Source organism: Asterias amurensis, chromosome 22 (assembly GCF_032118995.1).
Source record: "Asterias amurensis chromosome 22, ASM3211899v1".
Classification (NCBI taxonomy): domain Eukaryota; kingdom Metazoa; phylum Echinodermata; class Asteroidea; order Forcipulatida; family Asteriidae; genus Asterias; species Asterias amurensis.
The window spans coordinates 3,464,878-3,484,913 of NC_092669.1; the positions used below are offsets into that span (position 1 = coordinate 3,464,878).

Consider the following 20,036-nt stretch of genomic DNA (forward strand, 5'->3'; position numbering starts at 1 on the left):
AAACCTGTAGAAGTTCGAGATCGATTGGCCTTCTGGGTCACGTGAAATTAGTGCAAAACCGATTACACTTTTTGCATGACATTGATGCAACAAAAAGAAATACTAATAAAACGCTCAGTGAGCGATAAACTCCATATATTTATTTCTCATCAAAAATATGACATTTCAGAATGTAATATTTCTAGGGATGTATTCTTCTATCATCATCATCATCATAAGATGGTGTAAGTTTTATGTAAACCTGATAATCTCCACGATTTTTCGCCTTACCAATTATGTAACGTTCCTTTAAAACTATTTCACTGGCTTGGCATGTAATGATGGCGTGTGTGCGTGAGTCATCCAGGGCCCAATTTCATAAAGCCCGTAACCACACAAATTTGCTTAACATGAAATTTCTTCCTTGATGAAAACAGGATTACCAACCATATTGCCATTTGTTGCACATTGCTTGTTACTGGTATTCAGCTGTTGCTTGCTTATTCTGAAAATCACGTGGAAATTTGGACGGTAATCCTGTTTTTATCAAGGAAGAAATTTCATGCTAAGCAAACTTTTGAGCTTACGGGCTTTATGAAGTTGGGCCCGGGTTACTATAGGTATTCTACAATTACACAGCTAGCGCAATAATTTGTCGCTTGCATCGTAAGCGGAGAACTGGAGGTAAGCAAAGCCGTGACAGTAGGTCCGCGTTTCACAAGCACGCCTAACAACGGTGCCTGCTAAAACGAACCATGAGATCCCTGCTGAAGAAATCACCAAAGGTGAAGTTCGTCTCATTACATCGTCATTTCTGTGTTAATTACAGTTTATTAAATGATGCGGACTGGTGAAACATTCTAGCTGTAGGTGCTTCACTGGATATCAGATTTTCCTTATTGGTTTCTACTTGCTCCACTGACTAAATTTGTTCCTCAAAATTCACCGTAAAATTGTTTAGAAGTATTGACATGTATAAGCAGACACAATATTAAATTTAGCCAACAAATTATTTTGCAACAATGATTTGTTTCGAGAATATGTTTTTTTTTTTCACGAGGTTCAGATTTTATTTCTAGCTGGAATTTTTTATTCCACCAGCGAATTTTAGTAAGTATCATTTTCATGACGGACTTCACATGTTATTTTATAATCATTATTCAATTAAAAGTCAAATTTGCTGAAAAAAAAGCAACTTCAAATAACAATGAAAAGGTTAGAATAATGATACAGTTTGGGCAAACCTAGCGCTCAAAATGCTTTTTACATGTCACAAAATCAACCCGCGCAGGGAAGCCATTATACCACTGGGTGAAAAAGTAGCATTTATAGTGAAGTATCTTGCTCAAGGACACAAGTGCCATGACCGGGATTCGAACCCACACTTCGGTGACTTAACCACCTGAATTTGAATTCGATGCTTTTATGCTCATATGCTCTCTACCCAAACACCCCGAAGTTATGTTCTTTTCAAGGAAGACTGCACTTTATATCAAGGTTTTTATTGATATCATGCACGGGTAAAAATGCCCAGGTGTCTTGGATTGAACTCCAACATGACTTAAGCAGTAGACATTTTATGCATTTATTGCATCTCTTAGATTATCAATATTTAAAGATGTGAGACACAGCCTGCTGAGTGCTTTTGGAGTTATTCACACTATTTAATTATTACCCGGGAAGTTCACAGGAACTTTTGGTCGATCATTTCTCACTACAAAAACACTCCCGGGAATTTCCCGGGAAATAACTTATTCACAGGAAATACTTGTTCAGGGGTGTAGGGTTAAGGGAGTTAACCCCGGGGTAAAACGTTTTTCCCCGGGAAAAGGCAGATAGTGAGAACACAAGTGAAAGTTAACTAACCCCCACTCTTGCATCCACTGGATGTGTTGAGACGTCCGCATGGGCTGAACTTGTTAACCACATTACCTATGGTTTGATCGCAAGTGAAACGACCGTACCAGTACTTCCGGGTGTTACCAAATTTGGATACTAGTGAGAACGGCTGCTGGGGTGCCGATAACAAACTTTGTCCATGGCAACTTTAAACATATATCATTTAAGGGACAATACGAGAAATCTCCACTCAAGAAAAAAGCTAAAATAAAACATCATTTTCGTCTGACAACTCACACCTGTTATCTCCATGTAATTCCTTTTCAACCGTTGACAGTAAACCCACTCAGTGAACAAGATGTAAACTTTCTGAGTTTTTGTGGCCAACTCGAACTGTCTTCATTCAAAGTTTCATGAAGTAGAGTGTCGTGGCCGAGTGGTTAGGAACATCGAATTCAAGTTTTGATGGCTAAGTCAGCGGAGTGTGGGTTCGAATCCCGGTCGTGACACTTGTGTCCTTGAGCAAGATACTTTACTATAATTGCTTCTCTTCACCCAGGGGTACAAATGGGTACCTGCGCGGGTAGAGGTTGGCATTATGAATGAAAAAGTCTCCGGAGCGCCACGGCAGGTCGGGACTGTACTGTAGGGAGCTGAGAAACATTAAAGGGATGCTATTGGCAAAATGACCAGGGATCTGGATATTTGTTCCGATAAAAAAACGGATACCCGCATCGCATCAGAGTTTTATGACCTGACCAATGACCTAGTGGAAATGTCTACTGTATCTAGATATTATACTCCAGGGGACAAATGTATTAAGCGCATTGATACGGTTTATTGTGAAATACGCTTTATAAGAATGTTTATTATTCCCTAAAGACTATATTATTTATATTTGCCGGCCGCTCTGGAAGGCTGACACGAGAAATTCCTCGTTATTCTTCGTGAACTAGCCTCTCATTGTTTCCTATCTAATGTTTACTTTACGTCAGAATGGCAACTGTGACAACTCACCAGAAATAATTCTCGCCCGGAATATCTAAGCTACGAGGGTAATAATATTGTGTATACACACGCGTCTAGAGAGAGGTTTATTTAAATGACGTATATTAGCAGACGCATGCATGCTTAAGTAATAAGCCTGTATTGCATCCTGTAACTGAAAATGCTATAGTCAGGCGTGGACAGTCTTATAAATGAAACTTAAAGGGAATGTGGCGTTTGATAACTACTCTTAGGCCTTGTCACACGAGGCAACTTTTACATGCAACTTAGGCGTTGAGGTCTCGAATTCAATTCAACTATTTTAGTAAGAAATTACTTCTTTCTGAAAAACTACGTTTACTTCAGAGGGAGCCGTTCTCACAATGTTTCATACTATGAACAGCTCCCCATCTCATTACCAAGTCAGTTTGTATGCTAACAATTATTTTGAGTAACTACCAATAGTGTCCAGTACCTTTAAAGACACTGGACACTATTGGTAAATGTCAAAGACTAGTCTTCACAGTTGGTGTATCTCAACATATGCATACAATAACAAACCTGTGAAAATTTGAGCTCAATCGGTCGTCGAAGTTGCGAGATATTAATGAAAGAAAAAAAGAAAAAAAATTCGAGACCTCAAATTCTAAACTTGAGGTCTCGAAATAAAGTTCGTGGAAAATTACTTCTTTCTCGAAAACTACGTCACTTCAGAGGGAGCTGTTTCTCACAATGTTTTATACCACCAACCTCTCCCCAATACTCGTCATCAAGAAAGGTTTTATGCTAATAATTATTTTGAGTAATTACCAATAGTGTCCACTGCCTTTAAACACTAATCCGTGTATTTATTTATTTATTTCCAGTTACTTTAGTATTCTTATTATAACCTCAACATGATCAGGACAAACCACGCATAGGGGGTTCCAGTAATATCAGTTAAAGGTTGGTATATTCCCTGAAAAATATGTATGTTTCTGAAAATGACTGCATTTTACACAGGATCGTTTTACCCATTTGTTTTATGACGTGATCTTTTTCATATCCATGTCTTCGATCAATTGTTGTTCTCCTCAAGACCCAGAGGCCAAGTCAAACGTCTTACTGACCTAGATACTTGTTCGCCTTTGACCAAAGAAAAAGGAACGTCAATGTTGACCCAACCATTACAGTAATTAAAGCAATCAGACACACCATGCGCAGATTACTAAACGTAGGACGCCATGATGCAAAGACTTGTGACCTCGGTCAAAAGGCCGCCCGGTAACAAGTTTCAACATTCTGTGATGAAAGACACTACAGATGATATTAAATATTGCTGGCAGAAAGTAATGAGAAATTATTGAGAAAAAAATTATATAATTTTAGTTTTTTAGTTTTTTTTATATATAACACAACACCCATTGTCAACCCTGCAGAAATTAAAAACAACTACGGGGTCGATTTCACAAAGAGTTAGGCAATCCTAGGAGATATGAAAAACGTATGGCTAGTCCTAAGTTAGGACGATTTACTCGTCCTAACTCGAGATAAAGACTAGTCTTAACTCTTTGTGAAATCCACCCCAGAGCCAGTAAATTTGGCCCTCAGCTCTGTTTTGATTAAACTTCGCATAATAAGATTAACCCCAAATAGTTTTTTTTTATCAACCAAGTCCACTTTAATTAGGTTTATTTATAGAAGGCAATGCAGGACCACAGGACTGTTCGTGTGGGGTTCGGTCTTTGCTAAAGCCATTGGGACTGGGATGATTGATCCAGCATTATGATTGAAATTCACCAGTAATGACTACAAAGCTGATTGATTATTTTGAGGGAATTCATGGAATGAGTACAATGGTAATGCTGACTTACGTGGGTGTTTGTACTTCAACAGTTGTCATGGTAATGGACATGATGTCACGAAGGATTGACAAGGTTGTAACCCCCCCCCCCACACACACACACACCGTTTGCCATGCCAGTGCTCGGGGGGGGGGGGCGGGGGGGAGGGGGAGCTAATTTTGAGAAAGTTGCACCCCACTAAATAGCAAGGGAAAGAACGCGTCGATCTCGTTGGTGTTGTAGGTTTTCAACAATTCTATAATGGAACCCTTTTTCCATATTAATGGCCCCTACCACCCCTAATCACATATAAAAAAAAAAACAATACATAAACCCAAATACAATATATGTAAAAGCCACACTTTCCTCCAGTTACACAACTACAGTTTCTCATGCATGTTAGTAGAGTAATGAAGTAAGAGAGCATTTTTATTTAAAGCATGCTGAATGACCGCAATGGAAGCAATCTTGAACTGCTCAGGCTTACCATTGTTGTATCTGGGCATATTTACCTATAGAAGTCCTCGGCTGGAGGGGTGAATCGCACAGCAGTTGTACCAAGCGGGGGTAGAACACACTCAATAATTAGAGGCTTACACACAGGATGGATTCAGAACTCACTCGTGGCTTGCTTGGTCACCGAGAGGCGACCGAGCCATGGTCATGCATTGGTGGTTTATTACATAACCCAAGCTCATCACAAGAAATAGGCAACCAAACCAAAGGCGCACACGAAATTTGTATTGGGGAAAAAGAGGGCATCATGTGCATCGAACCGTGCATTTTTGCTATTTGTTTAGTCTGTCTGTTTGTGTGATGGTTTGTTTTGGGGAGTGTTGATCCGTTTGTTTGTTGTTGTTGCTGTTGCTGTTGTTGTTTATGTTCATGAGCCTTTGATATGTTGTGTTCAACTCGCACCGTCAGTACTCTCTGAACGTAAAAGAGTGAAACACCACTCTTTTCTTTTCGAGCTTATGGCTCTTCGAAAAGAGTGTTGGTTATTTCACTATTTTAGAGGGGTTTCACTCCAGGACAGAGTGAAAAATCACTCAAAAAGATGCAAACTTCAATCTAAAATAGTGGAAGACCACTCGAAAAAGAGTTTTCCTTCATATGGCTCTTCAAAGAGTGCCTTTTTACTCTAAAGGAGAGTATGGTCATCAGTTCAACCATGGAGGAAGCACCATGTGGGTTCTTCCTTCCTCCACGGTTCAACTATACGGTGGTGTTTCTGGGAAAATGACAATGACGTTTTGTTGTAAATGTGACGACCTACGTCTGGCCATGATACCTTCATCCTATTATGCCGGTTGACGTGGTGGGCGTGATTGAGTCTTTAAAAAAAATTGTATAGACAAAGAAAACAGTTATTAAATTTGAGGAGCGTCCATAATGCTCCAGTGCATAACCTATTGTTTGAACCGGAAGCCGCGTAAGGCATAATGAACTGTTCCACGGTCCACTGATCTTTAAAGCGCTGACCTTTTAAAGCAAAGATGCCAGTTTGGTAGCAAGGCTTCAACAACCCACTCCATCTATGCCGCCACACACAAACCAAAATGATTACGTGTTTCAGTATTTTATGAAATCTATGAAAATAGCGAGCCACAGGTGGGTGGAAAACTAAACAAAAGGCAACGTATACAATGCAGGAGCAACAATAATAGACGAAGGTTGTCTGGGTTCGGCTAGACGTGGATGTCAACGTCAGGGAAATCACCATGGCTTAAAAAAAAACGGTGGATCAATCAAAATGAGGTCTAGGCCCAATTTCATAGCGCTGCTTCAGGTAGCATACATTTTAAAGGGTAAATAGAAAGAAAAACAGGCGGCCATCTTGTGCGTTCAACATCGTGTTTTTTTTTTATTGTTTTTTATTTTTTAATAGTTTGTACTTTTTGGTCCGCCTCATTCATTATTTAACTACAATGTTCCCCTTTACAACAGTGTGTTTTCTGTGGTGATCACCAGCTCGTGTAGTCAAAATCCCCACTCGGAAAAAAATAGTTAACTTAAAACAAAAAGTACAGATCACACGGTCCCTCAGTTTTCAGAATGAGATAATAAGGGTGCTATCGTGACAATTTTATTTGTTTCTTCCCCCCTTTTTTTTGGGGGGGGGGGGAGGGCATTTTAAAAAAAAAGGAAAAACAATAAAATAATTTTGTTATTAAACAATATTCTTCACTAAAATAAATGGTGCAAGTAATGGTTATTTAAGAAATATAACAAATGAAAAATAAAGGACAAAGAGTGTTTCACATAGAATCCACCCAGTGCAAGGATAACTCGACCTTCCTACGAAAATCCATCATGTGATAGATGGTTGACCTCTATGACTTCTTGGCTGAATGATGATGGGGCAAAGAGAGCAATTCGACGGCATACATTACTCCGGCAAGAGAGGGTCGCCGATCGATAATTGCCGGCAATCCATACCGAAGTTCACGACCGCTACACCCGCCTTGCGGCGCCGTGCTCCCTGCGCTGGAATATACGTGACGTATGTTAGGTGATCCGGTCAGATTTCTGTGTTGGGTTTAAGTTTTGTTTTAAAGGGAATGTATGCAAGATCCACCATAGTTACTTTTTATGATCTAGTTTTAACCTTTTTCCGTTTTCACAAAAAATTGAGCTGTATATCATTACATAGTGGCTGCTTACAAAGCGCGCATATCTGTCGACCAGTGACGCTCAAACATTATCCTAGAATGGGATACTTTTTAGACGCTTGGTGGCAGCAGACTTACCAGGTAAAATCCATTGTTCTCGGTCATGCGCGCGCTCAGACCTACGTAAACAATGGAAATTTACCGTGTAGGTCTGCTGCACCTAGCGTCTCAAAGTCTCCCATTTATCCTGCAATGTATGGGGGCTACGTTCGAATTATGAGACCTACTGTTTTTACTACGCAGTGTTTGTCATGGTGCTGTGGCGCAAAACGTAATATGGCGCAATATGCTGCCAATCAAACCCATGCCCATCCCTTTATGATAAGTTCACTGGGTGCTTTTACGTGGGTTTTATAGACGATGTGACCTATGTTCACATTCAAACCGCCCTCTGTTGACAAAACACTGTATAAATTATGTTCCGCCGGACAAAACGACGCGTAGTCATGGTAAGATTGCATACACTTTCTAGCTGGCTGCCAAAACACAAAGGTTTTGCCCGGCGGTATGCGTGCGAACCATGTTATGGTTTTCGAGTGACGTCAGAGGTCACATGGTCTATACACATGAGGCCAACGGCTTTACGTCCCATCCAAAGGATAGAGCAACGTGGTTTAATTGTCATGCCGTCGATTTCACCCAACTCTTCCTAACTTATAAGATAAATCTTAGAACTTAGGACGAGTTCAGTTCCGCACCCGAAGACGTTAGAACGCATTGAATCCACCCTAAGTTAGGACGGGTTAGTCGTTCTAACTATATGTGAAGGCACAATTCTAATAAGTCAAGGCTTGTCGTGTAATGTAGAATGACTGAAACGAACCCGTGACTGGGAAGAACGAAACTATACGTCCACGAAAATGGAATCTAATTAAATGTAGTTTTAAATAAATTAGATTGTACAAATGAGAAAAAAGTTAAGTGAATTAGAGAAAACTTACATTAGTTTTGTTCTAATTGAACTGGGAAAAAAATATGTAATACAGATATTTAACCTGTCTGTTTTGTTCTGTCTTTAATAATATTATGCTCTTGTTTAATTTTCTTTTCATGGATGGAGATTTCCGTCGGGGATGAAAAATATTGGTATTGGTTTTACCAAGAAACCCCGATTATGAAATCATATGAATTAAAACTAATCCATTAAAGCATGTGACGTCATTATTTATGTGACAGCACTGCCCAATGACGTCACACCAATTCAGTTAATAATGTTTTACATCTATTACATGTGGTGGGCACTAATGAAAAAGTTCCACAGGCAAACTACAATTACAATTGCTGACGTCAAGCAGGGCCTACTTGGATTGTACTGATGCATCATTTACACTGGTGACGTTCACTGTGGGGCACCAGTCACGCCGGGTATCTTAGTTAAATCCAAAGGGACAATCTGGATTGGTTACTAACATTCTAAGAACTCATTACAGGAGCTATTTGTGTTCATACAGAGTGGGCTTCTCTAATCATTCTTTCCCTCGTTAAGTAAGAATACATCCCGGCGTAAACAATCTTAAAGACACTGGACACTATTGGTAACTGTCAAAGACCAGTCTTCTCACTTGGTGTATCTCAACATACGCATAAAATAACAAACCTGTGAAAATTTGGGCTCAATTGGTCGTCGAAGTTGCGAGATAACTATGAAAGAAAAACACCCTTGTCATACGAAGTCGTGTGCTTTCAGATGCTTGATTTCGAGACCTCAACATTCTAAATCTGAGGTCTCGAAATCAAATTCGTGGAAATTTTCTCGTTTTCTCGAAAGCTACATCCCTTCAGAGGGAGCCGTTTCTCACAGTGTTTTATACTATCAACCCCTCCATTTTACTCATTACCAAGTAAGGTTTTATGCTAATAATTATTTTGAGTAATTATCAACAGTGTCCACTGCCTTAAAAGATATTAGGCTTTGAAAGCTTGAAAAATTCATCCCGATATAAAGAAGTGTGTTTCGGTGGTGGTGGTGGGGAGGGGGGTTGATACTAAAAGACTTCAGCTGAAGACTTTTATAATGCACCGGAAAGCACACGAAGTTGCGCAACAGGTTTTTTTATTTTTTTATTTCACTGTTAAATTGCAACCACATTTTCACAGTTTTTGTTTATTTTTAACCAAGTGAAAATACTGGTCTTTGAATACTAATTATTACCAAGCGTGTTCAGTGCCTTTAAAAGGAAGGTACACGTTTGGTAATTGTCAAAGACCAGTCTTCTCACTTGGTGTATCCCATCATAAGAATAAAAAAACAAGCCTGTGAAAAATTGGGCTCAATCGGTCATCGAAGTTGCGAGAAAATGATGACAAAGAAAAAACACACTTGTTGGACGAATTTGTATGCTTTCAGATAGGAATAAAAGACTTCTAGCTAGAAGTCTTTTATTATTTTAGTGAGAAATTACCTCTTTCTCAAAAACTACGTTATTTCAGAGGGAGTTGTTGCCCACAATGTTTTATACCACCAACAACTCTCCAATGCTCGTTACCAAGTCAGTTTTTAAGTTAATACTTTGTTATGAGTAATCACCAAACGTGTACCTTTCCTTTAAAGTATGAAAATATAATATTTATAGAGTGAGCGATATTTGCAATTACCTCAGAATAATTCATCAAACCAGCATATCGTAGGATACTCTAAGTCGGTTATGTTGTGCATCCCAGGGTGTGCTTACATTTACTTTATCAAGATAAGGTTACAACATTTAATTTAGTCAACTCTGTCACGGTATTTTCGTTCGTACTTAAAGGCAGTGGCCACCGTCTATTGGTAATTACTCAAAATAATTTTAGCATAAACCTTACTCGGTAACGAGTGATGGGGAGCTGTTGGTTGTAATAAAACATTGTGAGAAACGACTCCCTCTGAAGTAACTGGTTTTCAAGAAAGAGGTTTCCAGGAATTTGATTTCGAAACCTCAGAATTAGATTTTGAGGTCTCGAAATCAAGCATTTGAAAGCACACAACTTCATGTGACAAGGGTGTTTTTTATTTCATGAATATCTCGCAACTTCGGCGAGCAATTGAGCTCAAATTTTCACAGGTTTGTTATTTTATGCATAATGTTGAGGTACACCAAGTGAGAAGACTGGTATTTGACAATTACCAATAGTGTCCAGTGTCTTTAAGCTAAAGTAGTAATTCCGGCCGATTTTCTACCCTCTGCCCATCAGGTAGTTAAAAGTAGGACAGTTCTATTCAGAACTGAGACTTCAACAATCTACTCCGCGATAGTAGCAAGACAGTTCTCTAAAGAACAAATCTACATGGCAAGTAGACACACATGGTGTAATACCGCAAACCAAATAATTATATACAAATGCGGTCCCTTTAAAACATTATATCATTTTACATGGACATCCACATGCAACCACCTGACCTCTGCGGCTAATTAACATGCAACGCGTGATAAACTATCCGACCAATCAATAGCCAAAGAATCGGCAGATTTATTTATCGAGCGCAAGAAGGGCAAGGAGCATATCCCACACTACAATAGAAAATATAGAGAAGCTGTGAAGTGATGGGTTCCACGTTACTGCCGCTCATCCACCGACCCACTCCTGGTCAACTGTACCGAGAGAAGCGGCCTCTCTGCCCGCCTGCGACACGGTCCAAATCCCGCTCAAACATTGATTGTCTCGTAAACCGTGCAAAGCACCCCGGTAGAAGGTAATGATTTTTGTGTTTTTCCGCACGAGATTTTCACCCAAAAACCCACGTTGTCTCCGATAACCACGCGAGATCTTCAGCCGATTGCGTCACCTTTTCCATGCGCTGATGATAGAGCCGTTCCAAATAAAAACAATGACGTCATCAATTCTCATAAAACCACGAGCAATCAGAATGACAAAAATGAGATATGTAACCGGAGAAAAACAAGATCGACAAAATCGGAAACTGGGGCGGTACGATTGTGAGAAATGTATGTAACTGATAAAAATACATATGAATTCGGTGGAGCTGTATGTAACCGATAGTCACAATATATGTGTATGTTTTCCATATGGCTGAAATACAAGGCCACTTACCCAAATTATCATATTATTTCTGTTTCAGAATTTTTTTTTTTGATTTGAAGAGTATAGGTTTTTGAAAGGGCATGTCCATCTCATAAAATGCTGGTGAACAAAAATACACACTGAAGCGACTCATTCAATCATTGCTTGCGATAAACGCTTTGCGAGAGACGTTGGAAGCAGGGTTTCACCTTTTGAGAGCGACTGTTAATAAGTTTGAGTGATCCACCTTCCATGATGAAAAACTTCACTTGATGGCTCACCTCGGATCGCAGACAAATTAGTGAAAACAAAGTATGGCATGGCGTATCATGGTACTTTGGGCGGGGTTGTGCTCAAACTAAAATGGTTGGTTAGGTCGACCCGTTTCCCTGGTCCCAGGTTCAATCAGTACACTTATCGCTTGCCTGCTTATTGCGTGTTATGTTTAAATGACGTGTCATGGGTAGGCATGCAGTTGAGACACTGAACACTGTTAGTAATTGTCAACGACCAGTCATCTCACTGGGTTAATCTCAACATATGCATATAATAAAAAAAACTGTGAAAATTTGAGCTCAATCGGTGGTCGAAGTTGCGAGATAATAATGAAAGAAAAGACACCCTTGTCACACGAAGTTGTGTGCTTTCAGATCCTTGATTTTTGGGACCTCAAAATCAAATTCCGAGGTCTCGAATTCAAATTTAATCAAAATTACTTCCTTCTCGAAAACTGCATGCTTCAGAGGGAGCCGTTTCTCACAATGTTTTATACTATCAATAGCTCCCCATTGCTTGTTACCAAGTAAGTTTTTATCCTAACATTTATTTTGAGTAAATACCTGAGTGTCCACTGCATTTAAAGAGCACCAGACTCAAGCTGTCAAAGGAGCGTGGGTTCGCATTCCGGTCTTGGCATATCATGTCCTATAAGCAAAGCACTGGGTCAAATTTGGACCGGACCTATTTCAACTACAATTTGACGCGGAATATGTACCCAAATGACCAAGAAATTGATCAAACTTACACATAATCAGAGTTAAAGACAGTGGACACTATTGGTAATTGTCGAAATCCAGTCTTCTCACTTTGTGTATATCAACATATGCATAAAATAACAAACCTGTGAAAGATTGAGCTCGATTGGTTGTCGGAGTTGAAAGAAAAAAATACCCTTGTCACACGAAGTTGTGTGCTTTCAGATGCTTGATTTTGAGACCTCAAGTTCTAAACTAAAGGTCTCGAAAACAATTTCGTGGAAAATTACTTCTTGTTCGAAAACTACGTCACTTCAGAGAGAGCTGTTTCTCACAATGTTTTATAGTATCAACCTCTCCCCATTACTCGTAATCAAGAAAGGTTTTATGATAAAAATTACTTATAGTGTCCACTGCCTTTAAATATTTTTTTTTATTTTTTTTCTGGTAGGTTTGACCCAGAAATTGGTCAGATGATCTATAATCTGTGACCCGGACTAAGGGTTAGTTATGACCGGGATTTTTTGGAATGTACGCACCAACAACAAAAATCGATTATCAAGAAGAAAATACATTTTTATTAAACATAGAAATGATTAAATAATATGGTCACCCTTTTTTATCGCATAATGGATATTCCTTAGCCACGAATGAGTGATTCAGAACAAGAATCAAGAACAAAGTCACGAAATCCAACTTGATTGAGTATTTTTTTAGTGACTCAAACTCCCGGACCAAGTGCTATCGCGCCCATCTCGACTCTACGACCGATCGCAGACGAACGTACCCCTCAAAAACAACCCCATCTATAGTAGAGATAACATCATGATTATACAGTGTCGTGGTCGCATCATTCATCCGACTTGACTGCTCCGGTCTTTGCCCTGCCGTGGTTTGGTCGGTCAATGGGGCATTAGTTCTCATCAAAACACTATTTTGCCAACCAGGCTGATATTAATTTCCAGAAGACCAATTCAAGAGTGCTTGCAGAGGTAGAGGTTTTTTATTTATTTTTATTTATGTATTTTCCTGTTCGTTAAAGGACCAGGGGTCGAATTCACAAAGAGTTAGTACTAGTCCTAACTTAGAGACTAGTCCTAGGAGATTATACAAATTGCATGGGTAGTCCTAAGTTAGGACCAGTAACTGGTCCTAACTCGAGATAAGACTAGTCCCAACTCTTTGTGAAATCCACCCCCGGACATGTTTGGTAACGGTCAAAGACCAGTGCTATAGTTACCAAAAAGTTTTTTGCTAATATAGGTTTTCTCGGTCAAATTCGGCAGAATGAGCAGTCACTTTCATTTTCATGCGTTCGAATTAAAGTTGTTTTGCCTCTCCAGTTGTTACTGCGTTTCAAATTCAGAATTCGGCCATTCAATTTCGTTTTGAGTCGAGTCAAATTCCTTTAGCACTCTGTTCAACTTAGCGTAATTCTTTTTTTCGTGACACACACGCGTGTGTGTCACAAAAAAGATACGCCTCAAGAAGCGTCTGCGAATTTGAATGCTGCTTTGATGAATTGTTAAAGTCACCTGGAAATATATATTTTTTTATTTTCAAACATAAGAGTATATGCTTACGAACAATAAAACAATTTTTTAAGTAATTGTTTGTCACGATTTATATGTTTAAAAAATATGTAAAGTTGTTTGGGGGCTGACTCCGCCTACTCCTTTTGTGACGTCAATCGAGGCAGACTTTGCCTGCAATGCGTATAGTAAACACACGTGCAAAGTACATGTACGTCCAAGTCGTGAGTTGGTACATTTCAAAAAGTGTTTTTCTGCATGCATTCAGCAGCAATACACCTGGTCGGCATTGCCGGGAAAAAAAACTTACAAACTCACGACTTGGTCCGTACATGTACTTTGCAATTGTGTTTACTCTACGCATTACAGGCAAAGTCTGCCTCGATTGACGTCACGAACAGCGCCCTCTCGGGTCGGGGTCTACTCTTAAATTTGTAAATAACATAAGAACTGATTTTTTAAAACCTTAGTTAACTGTTTATTTACATTCCACCCATCAAAACACATATATTAGTGACAAAAGCTTTGTTTTGAAAAAATACCACTTCCAGGTGACTTTAAATTTAATGATTATTTTGTTAAATCAAATGACGCAACATTTCATTTGACTATAATCATGAAACGAAATCGAATTACCCTTTTGAGTAGCGTTCGATTTCGCGCGAAATAGAATATTCTGCTGGTTAAATTGGCCGCTCATTTTCCGAAAATGGCCGAGAAAACCTATACTTATTTTGTGTAATTACCAAAGTGTCCACTGCCTTTAATGTATGCAAACTTACAGGCAGTGGACACTATTGGTAATTGTCAAAAACTAGTCTTCACATTTGGCTGATCTCAACATATGCATAAAATAACAAACCTGTGAAAATTTGAGCTCAATCGGTCATCGAACTTGCGAGATAATAATGAAAGAAAAAACACGTTTGTCACACGCAGTTGTGTGCGTTTAGGTGGTTGATTTCGAGACCTCAAGTTCTAAACCTAAGGTCTCGAAATCAAATTCGTGGAAAATTACGTCTTTCTCGAAAACTATACATTACTTCAGAGGGAGCCGTTTCTCACAATGTTTTATACCATCAACCTCTCCCCATTACTCGTCACCAAGTAAGGTTTTATGCCAATAATTATTTTGAGTAATTACCAATAGTGTCCACTGCCTTTAAGAATGTTCTAGAGTCGGCGGTGAGTGGTTGTGTTTGCGTGGTGTGGTATCTTTCCTCGCCTTCCATCTTTAGGACCGTACCGCCAGTTGAAACTATACGCCTGGGGCATTATGTGGATTGAGTTTTCAATCCATATATATTAATCACTGCGTGGGTTTTCAATGGAATAATCTTTTGGTGTTTTTCTCCCACATCTAAAACTGAAACTTCCTTCCTTGTCTTCTCTCCATTTGGGTGTGTGGCTAGAACAACGATTGTTTTCGCTTTACCAGAATAAATTAAATGAATACTAAACTCGGAAAAAAGTAGCTTGTTTGCGGTCAAATTTCCAAGCGAAAATGCGGAAACGTAACAAAAAAATACACATTTAAATAGCAATAATAATCAAGATTGTTGAAGCAACACGTTGCCTTGGATCGGACGAGTTGGTCTATGAAAAGCGTTTGAAACCATTTGTCATAAAACGCATATGGGTATATAGAAAGATGTTATAAAAGTAGAATACAATGATCCACACAAACATGCCTCGAAATTTCGTGGTTTTCCTTTTACCTCGTCGACTAACACGGTCGGCCATCCATAAATGGCCGACCGTGTTAGTTCGCACAGTAAAAGGAAAACCACGCAATTTCGAGGCAAACTTGTGTGGATCATTGTATTCTACTTTTAAAACATCTTACCAACAATAAGCGTTTTATAAAAAGGGGTTACAAACGCTTTTTATAGACCATGCTCGTCCGATCCAAGGCAACGTGTTCCTTTAATATTGGTAGGAAAGTTTATTTTTTATTTTTTGTATTATCACCAATTATGTTTAAAACCAGTAAGAAAAGTAAATAGAGGGAGCCGTTTCTCACATTGTGGTTAAATATTAACAGCTCCCCATCTCGTTATCGAGTAAGTTTGTTTGCTAACATTTTGAGTAACTACCAATAGTGTCCGGTACCTTATTATATGCATCTCCATCGGTCTATATTATTGCAATGAATAATATTACAGGAAGAACTTTACCCGACTTGTCACAAGATATTCTTTAACTACTTGAAAACTGATGTCGCAACAAAAGGCCGCAGGTGGACTGCCGGCAAAATGGTTCAGTTGAACATCGTTAATAGCACACTTGTATAGCTACTTTACTTCAATGTTGGATAAAGTTACGCGTTGTGTGTGTGTCTCTACGTAATGTGACTGCAGTCAGGGCTGTTAGTAAACCCAAAATTACTATTATTATATGGAAAACCTGGGGATAAATTAGGACGAAGTTTATTTCAATTTATTGGTATAGACGATGTGACCTGTGACATCACATGTTTGCAAAAGAACCACAGGGCCTGGACTTCCTGCAGGCACGATTTGTACACAGCCCAATGGAAGAAAACATTATTGTATGGAGATTGCACTGTCTAATTCGTATCAACTTTTGATATGATGCAAGGGCGTACTTCTCCAAACTTGTCCAACCTAGTATACAACTTATGTATTTATGTGGAAATTACGACACAAAAATATGTCAACTTTCCCATAGGAAAGTTCCCAGTGTATCATCTTGCCTGCCAGAATACCCCAAAAATGTACAAGTTAACACTTATTGTAAACATGGTTAACATGGTCTTATGGTAGGAAGGCCTATATTGGTGTCAGTCTCTCTTAAGTCCATTAGGGTGTCTGCCATCCCGTGTAAGTTCGAGAAACGAAACTCCCTCCAAGCATCCCAGCCCTGTCCAGGGGTGGATTTCACAAAGAGTTAAGAGTATAGTCTTGTCTCGAGTTAGGACGAGTTACTAGTCCTTACTTGAACTAGCCACACGTGTTGTATATCTCCTATATATAGGACTAATCCTAGCTAGTCCTAAGTTAGGACCCGTCCTAACACTGTGAAATCAACCTATGGGCCCAATTTCATAGAGCTGCCAAGCAACAAAAATTGCCAAACGGGTACAGGGAAATAATATTGATAATTTCAAAGGTTGCTGTTTCGAGACCGACACATTTCGATTTAGGAGGAGCACTGACCTTTTCAAAAGGAAATCACAAGAACATTATTTTTCAGAAAAACCCTTGCACAGTAGCACAGCTTTTTGTGTACACAGTCTTCACAATAGTTCAACACGTTTTCATTACGTTCCAATGGGCTAGATTTGTACAACTGTTCAACAGCTCGGAGTCTGTAACATCAATCGTTCAACAGCGGCAATAATTTTACTACAAAATATATGACTCAATGCGGAGGCAATTTATGCTTAATTACAATTTTTGTTTCGACTGCGTGGAGACGAACAATGGTTAACTGCACTTTTATATGTAAACACAAATCTAAAATGGATGATGTGACGTCATTGATGACGTCGAGAAGGTGTTGCAGAAAATAGTATGCGCGTTGTTGGTTGATTCAAAGAGTGTTTTGTGTCACAATTAGTTTAATTACCATGCACACTTTGGCTTGCAACACAATGTGTATATCTAACTGCCATGTAGATTTTGGATTTTTTTTTCTGAAATAGTATACAACGAGAAATATTATAAAAACATATTATTGTTATTTTAATAATGATGACTAAAAAACAAAACCAATACAACTATTATAATATCCCTACTAATTAAACCAATAGACTGTATGGGTCACAAAAAAAAATTAACATAATATGGTTAAAAAAGTTGAGTAAAAACTGCGGACTCCCAGACAAGGGGTTTTGCTCATTTTAAAAATGACGAATAAGAAAAACAAAACCAATGCCACAAAATATCCCTTACTAATTAAACACAAATTACAGAAAGGATCACAGAGAATAAACATATGGTTGAAAAGGTTCAGTAAAAACTGCAGACTTCCGGACAAGAGGTTTAATAAATGCTCATTTTTTTTTTCTTCTGCTATCAGCCGACCACTACAGTCGCATTTATTCCCGCCCAAAATTCTTGGATCGTCTGCCGTCGACTGCGCTAGTGCTGGAGAGAAACATGAGAGCTCTACGTGCGCATGCACATAATGCCTCCTCCGTAATTAGCACAGTGTCTCTTACACAGACAAAAAGCTCTAATTACAGGGGCAGTAAGTTGAGACTAAGAGGCCAGGAAATGCTCCTTTTTCCACGGCTGAAGGATAAGGGGGGAGGCATAAGGGGGTTGGTTTGAGGGTCGCTAGACGGAGTGATAACTTTATTTCTATCTCAGCAACGTGCTAACACCACGATGGCCATGTTTTACGGGTTGCGATGAGAGCATGCGCGTGCGTGAACAATCATGGTGGACCCTTTGGCTTGAGACACTTACTAGTTATAAATTGATAAATTGATGTTTAAAGCTCGTCTTCAGCAGAAAGCTTTCTCCTGAAAATGAGCAGAGTGGACTGTTCGAAACGTCGATACCAATCTGGCTCTTTCCAGAGCCAACACTCCATCAAAAGACATTTATTACACGGTTGTACCGCAAGCTTACAATAGGTTTTCCCGCCCCCCCCCCCCCCCAAAAAAAAAAAAAAAAAAAAAAAAGAAAAAAAAAACACACAAAAAAAAAACATCAAATTTCACAACACGCTTCCAAATTCACGTAATTTTTTTAGAATTAATCAAACTAGAGTTTCTCTTTCGATGTAATATATCGCATTCAATTACGTTTAATATTAGGCATTCAAGACTGCAAAATCGCCAGTCTTATGTTAAAAATCCACTTTCTCGCAAAAGTGCACTCAAATTCAGAGTCAACGAAGAAAATTGTGAAATTTCCTGTTCATAACTTGGGCCCGATTTCATAGAGCTGCTTTAGCAAAAAAGTTCGCTTCAGCAAAAAAAAAACCTTGCTTAGTAAAATCAGATTACCGGCCAAGACTCCACTCAAGTGTTATGCTAAGTAAACAACAGCTAAATACCAGCCACAAGCAATGTATATGGCATGACATTTTTGCCAGTAACATGTGTAAAACAAGCGAGCTATTTCCGTGCTTAAGCAATTTCTTTGCTTAAAGCAGCTCTATGAAACTGGCCCCTGCTGGAAACGGGACAGGCTACGTGTGTTCGCTTGCACGTTATCGAAATCAATTATTCTTGATTTGTCTTCTTCTGAACACCCTAATTTTGTTCCGTCTCTCTCGCTTTACCCAGTACCCGGTAGTTCCCTTTCTGCTCGACCACGCCGTTTCATCGATCCACCAAAAAGAAACCCTCTTCAAAAACGTTTTTAGCGGGAATGTATGACTGAATAATGACGCGACCGGATCGATGATATAAACAGTTGTCACAAGTAATGATGGCGAACCCACTCAACAGTCAAACTTTCAAACAGTATTGGCTAAACAAGAAAAAAACTGCTTTATCTAAACATGCTCTAAAAGGCTATAGGCTTCAACACCCTTCGCTGACAGGAACTTGCTGACAGGATGGGAGTGTATTCAACTACGCCGTTTGATATAAGTTAATTGATTGTTTTGTTCTGTTATGCCACCATGCTGAGGAACTTTCGCTAAAATGTTTAGCGTTTCTGTTCTTGTCCTTTTCAGAGGCTGCCTTAGAAAAAAATAGTAAACCACCTCAGATATATATTATATTAAGTTGACGAATAAGCTTACCCCCTTGCACAGGTTGTATGTGGACGATGTTGACAAACATACAAGGTTAAAGGCAGTGGACACTATTGGGTATTGTCAAAGACTAGCCTTTACGGTTGGTGTATCTCAACATATGCATAAAATAACAAACCTGTGAAAATTTGAGCTCAATTGGTCGTCGAAGATGCGAGATAATAATGAAAGAAAAAACACCCTCGTTACACGAAGTTGTAAGCGTTTATAGATAGTTGATTTCGAGACCTCAAATTCTAAATGCGAGGTCTCGAAATCAAATTCGTGGAAAATTACTTCTTTCTCGAAAACTATGTCACTTCAGAGGGAGCCGTTTCTCACAATGGTTTATACCATCAACCTCTCCCCGTTACGTCACCAAGAAAGGTTTTATGGTAATAATTATTTTGAGTTATTACCAAAAATGTCCACTGCCTTAAAGTTAATTGATTTTTGTTTCTCTATTATGGTACCATGCTGAGGAACTTTCGCTAAGGCCGAATAAAAAACAAA

General features: G+C 39.0%; 1 protein-coding gene across 3 annotated transcripts in view; it reads right to left on the minus strand.

Annotated features, from left to right (window-relative positions):
- The window catches only part of LOC139954018 (uncharacterized), a 48,256-nt gene extending 43,009 nt beyond the window's left edge, over positions 1-5,247 (minus strand). The window contains exon 1 of one of the 3 annotated variants that reach the window (XM_071953651.1): positions 5,141-5,247. The gene's annotated coding sequence lies outside the window, so the exon portion shown is untranslated. Of the gene's footprint in view, positions 1-5,115 lie in introns of all 3 variants that reach the window. The other 2 variants (XM_071953650.1, XM_071953652.1) reach the window with 2 other exon arrangements.
- Positions 5,248-20,036: the final 14,789 nt, after the last annotated feature.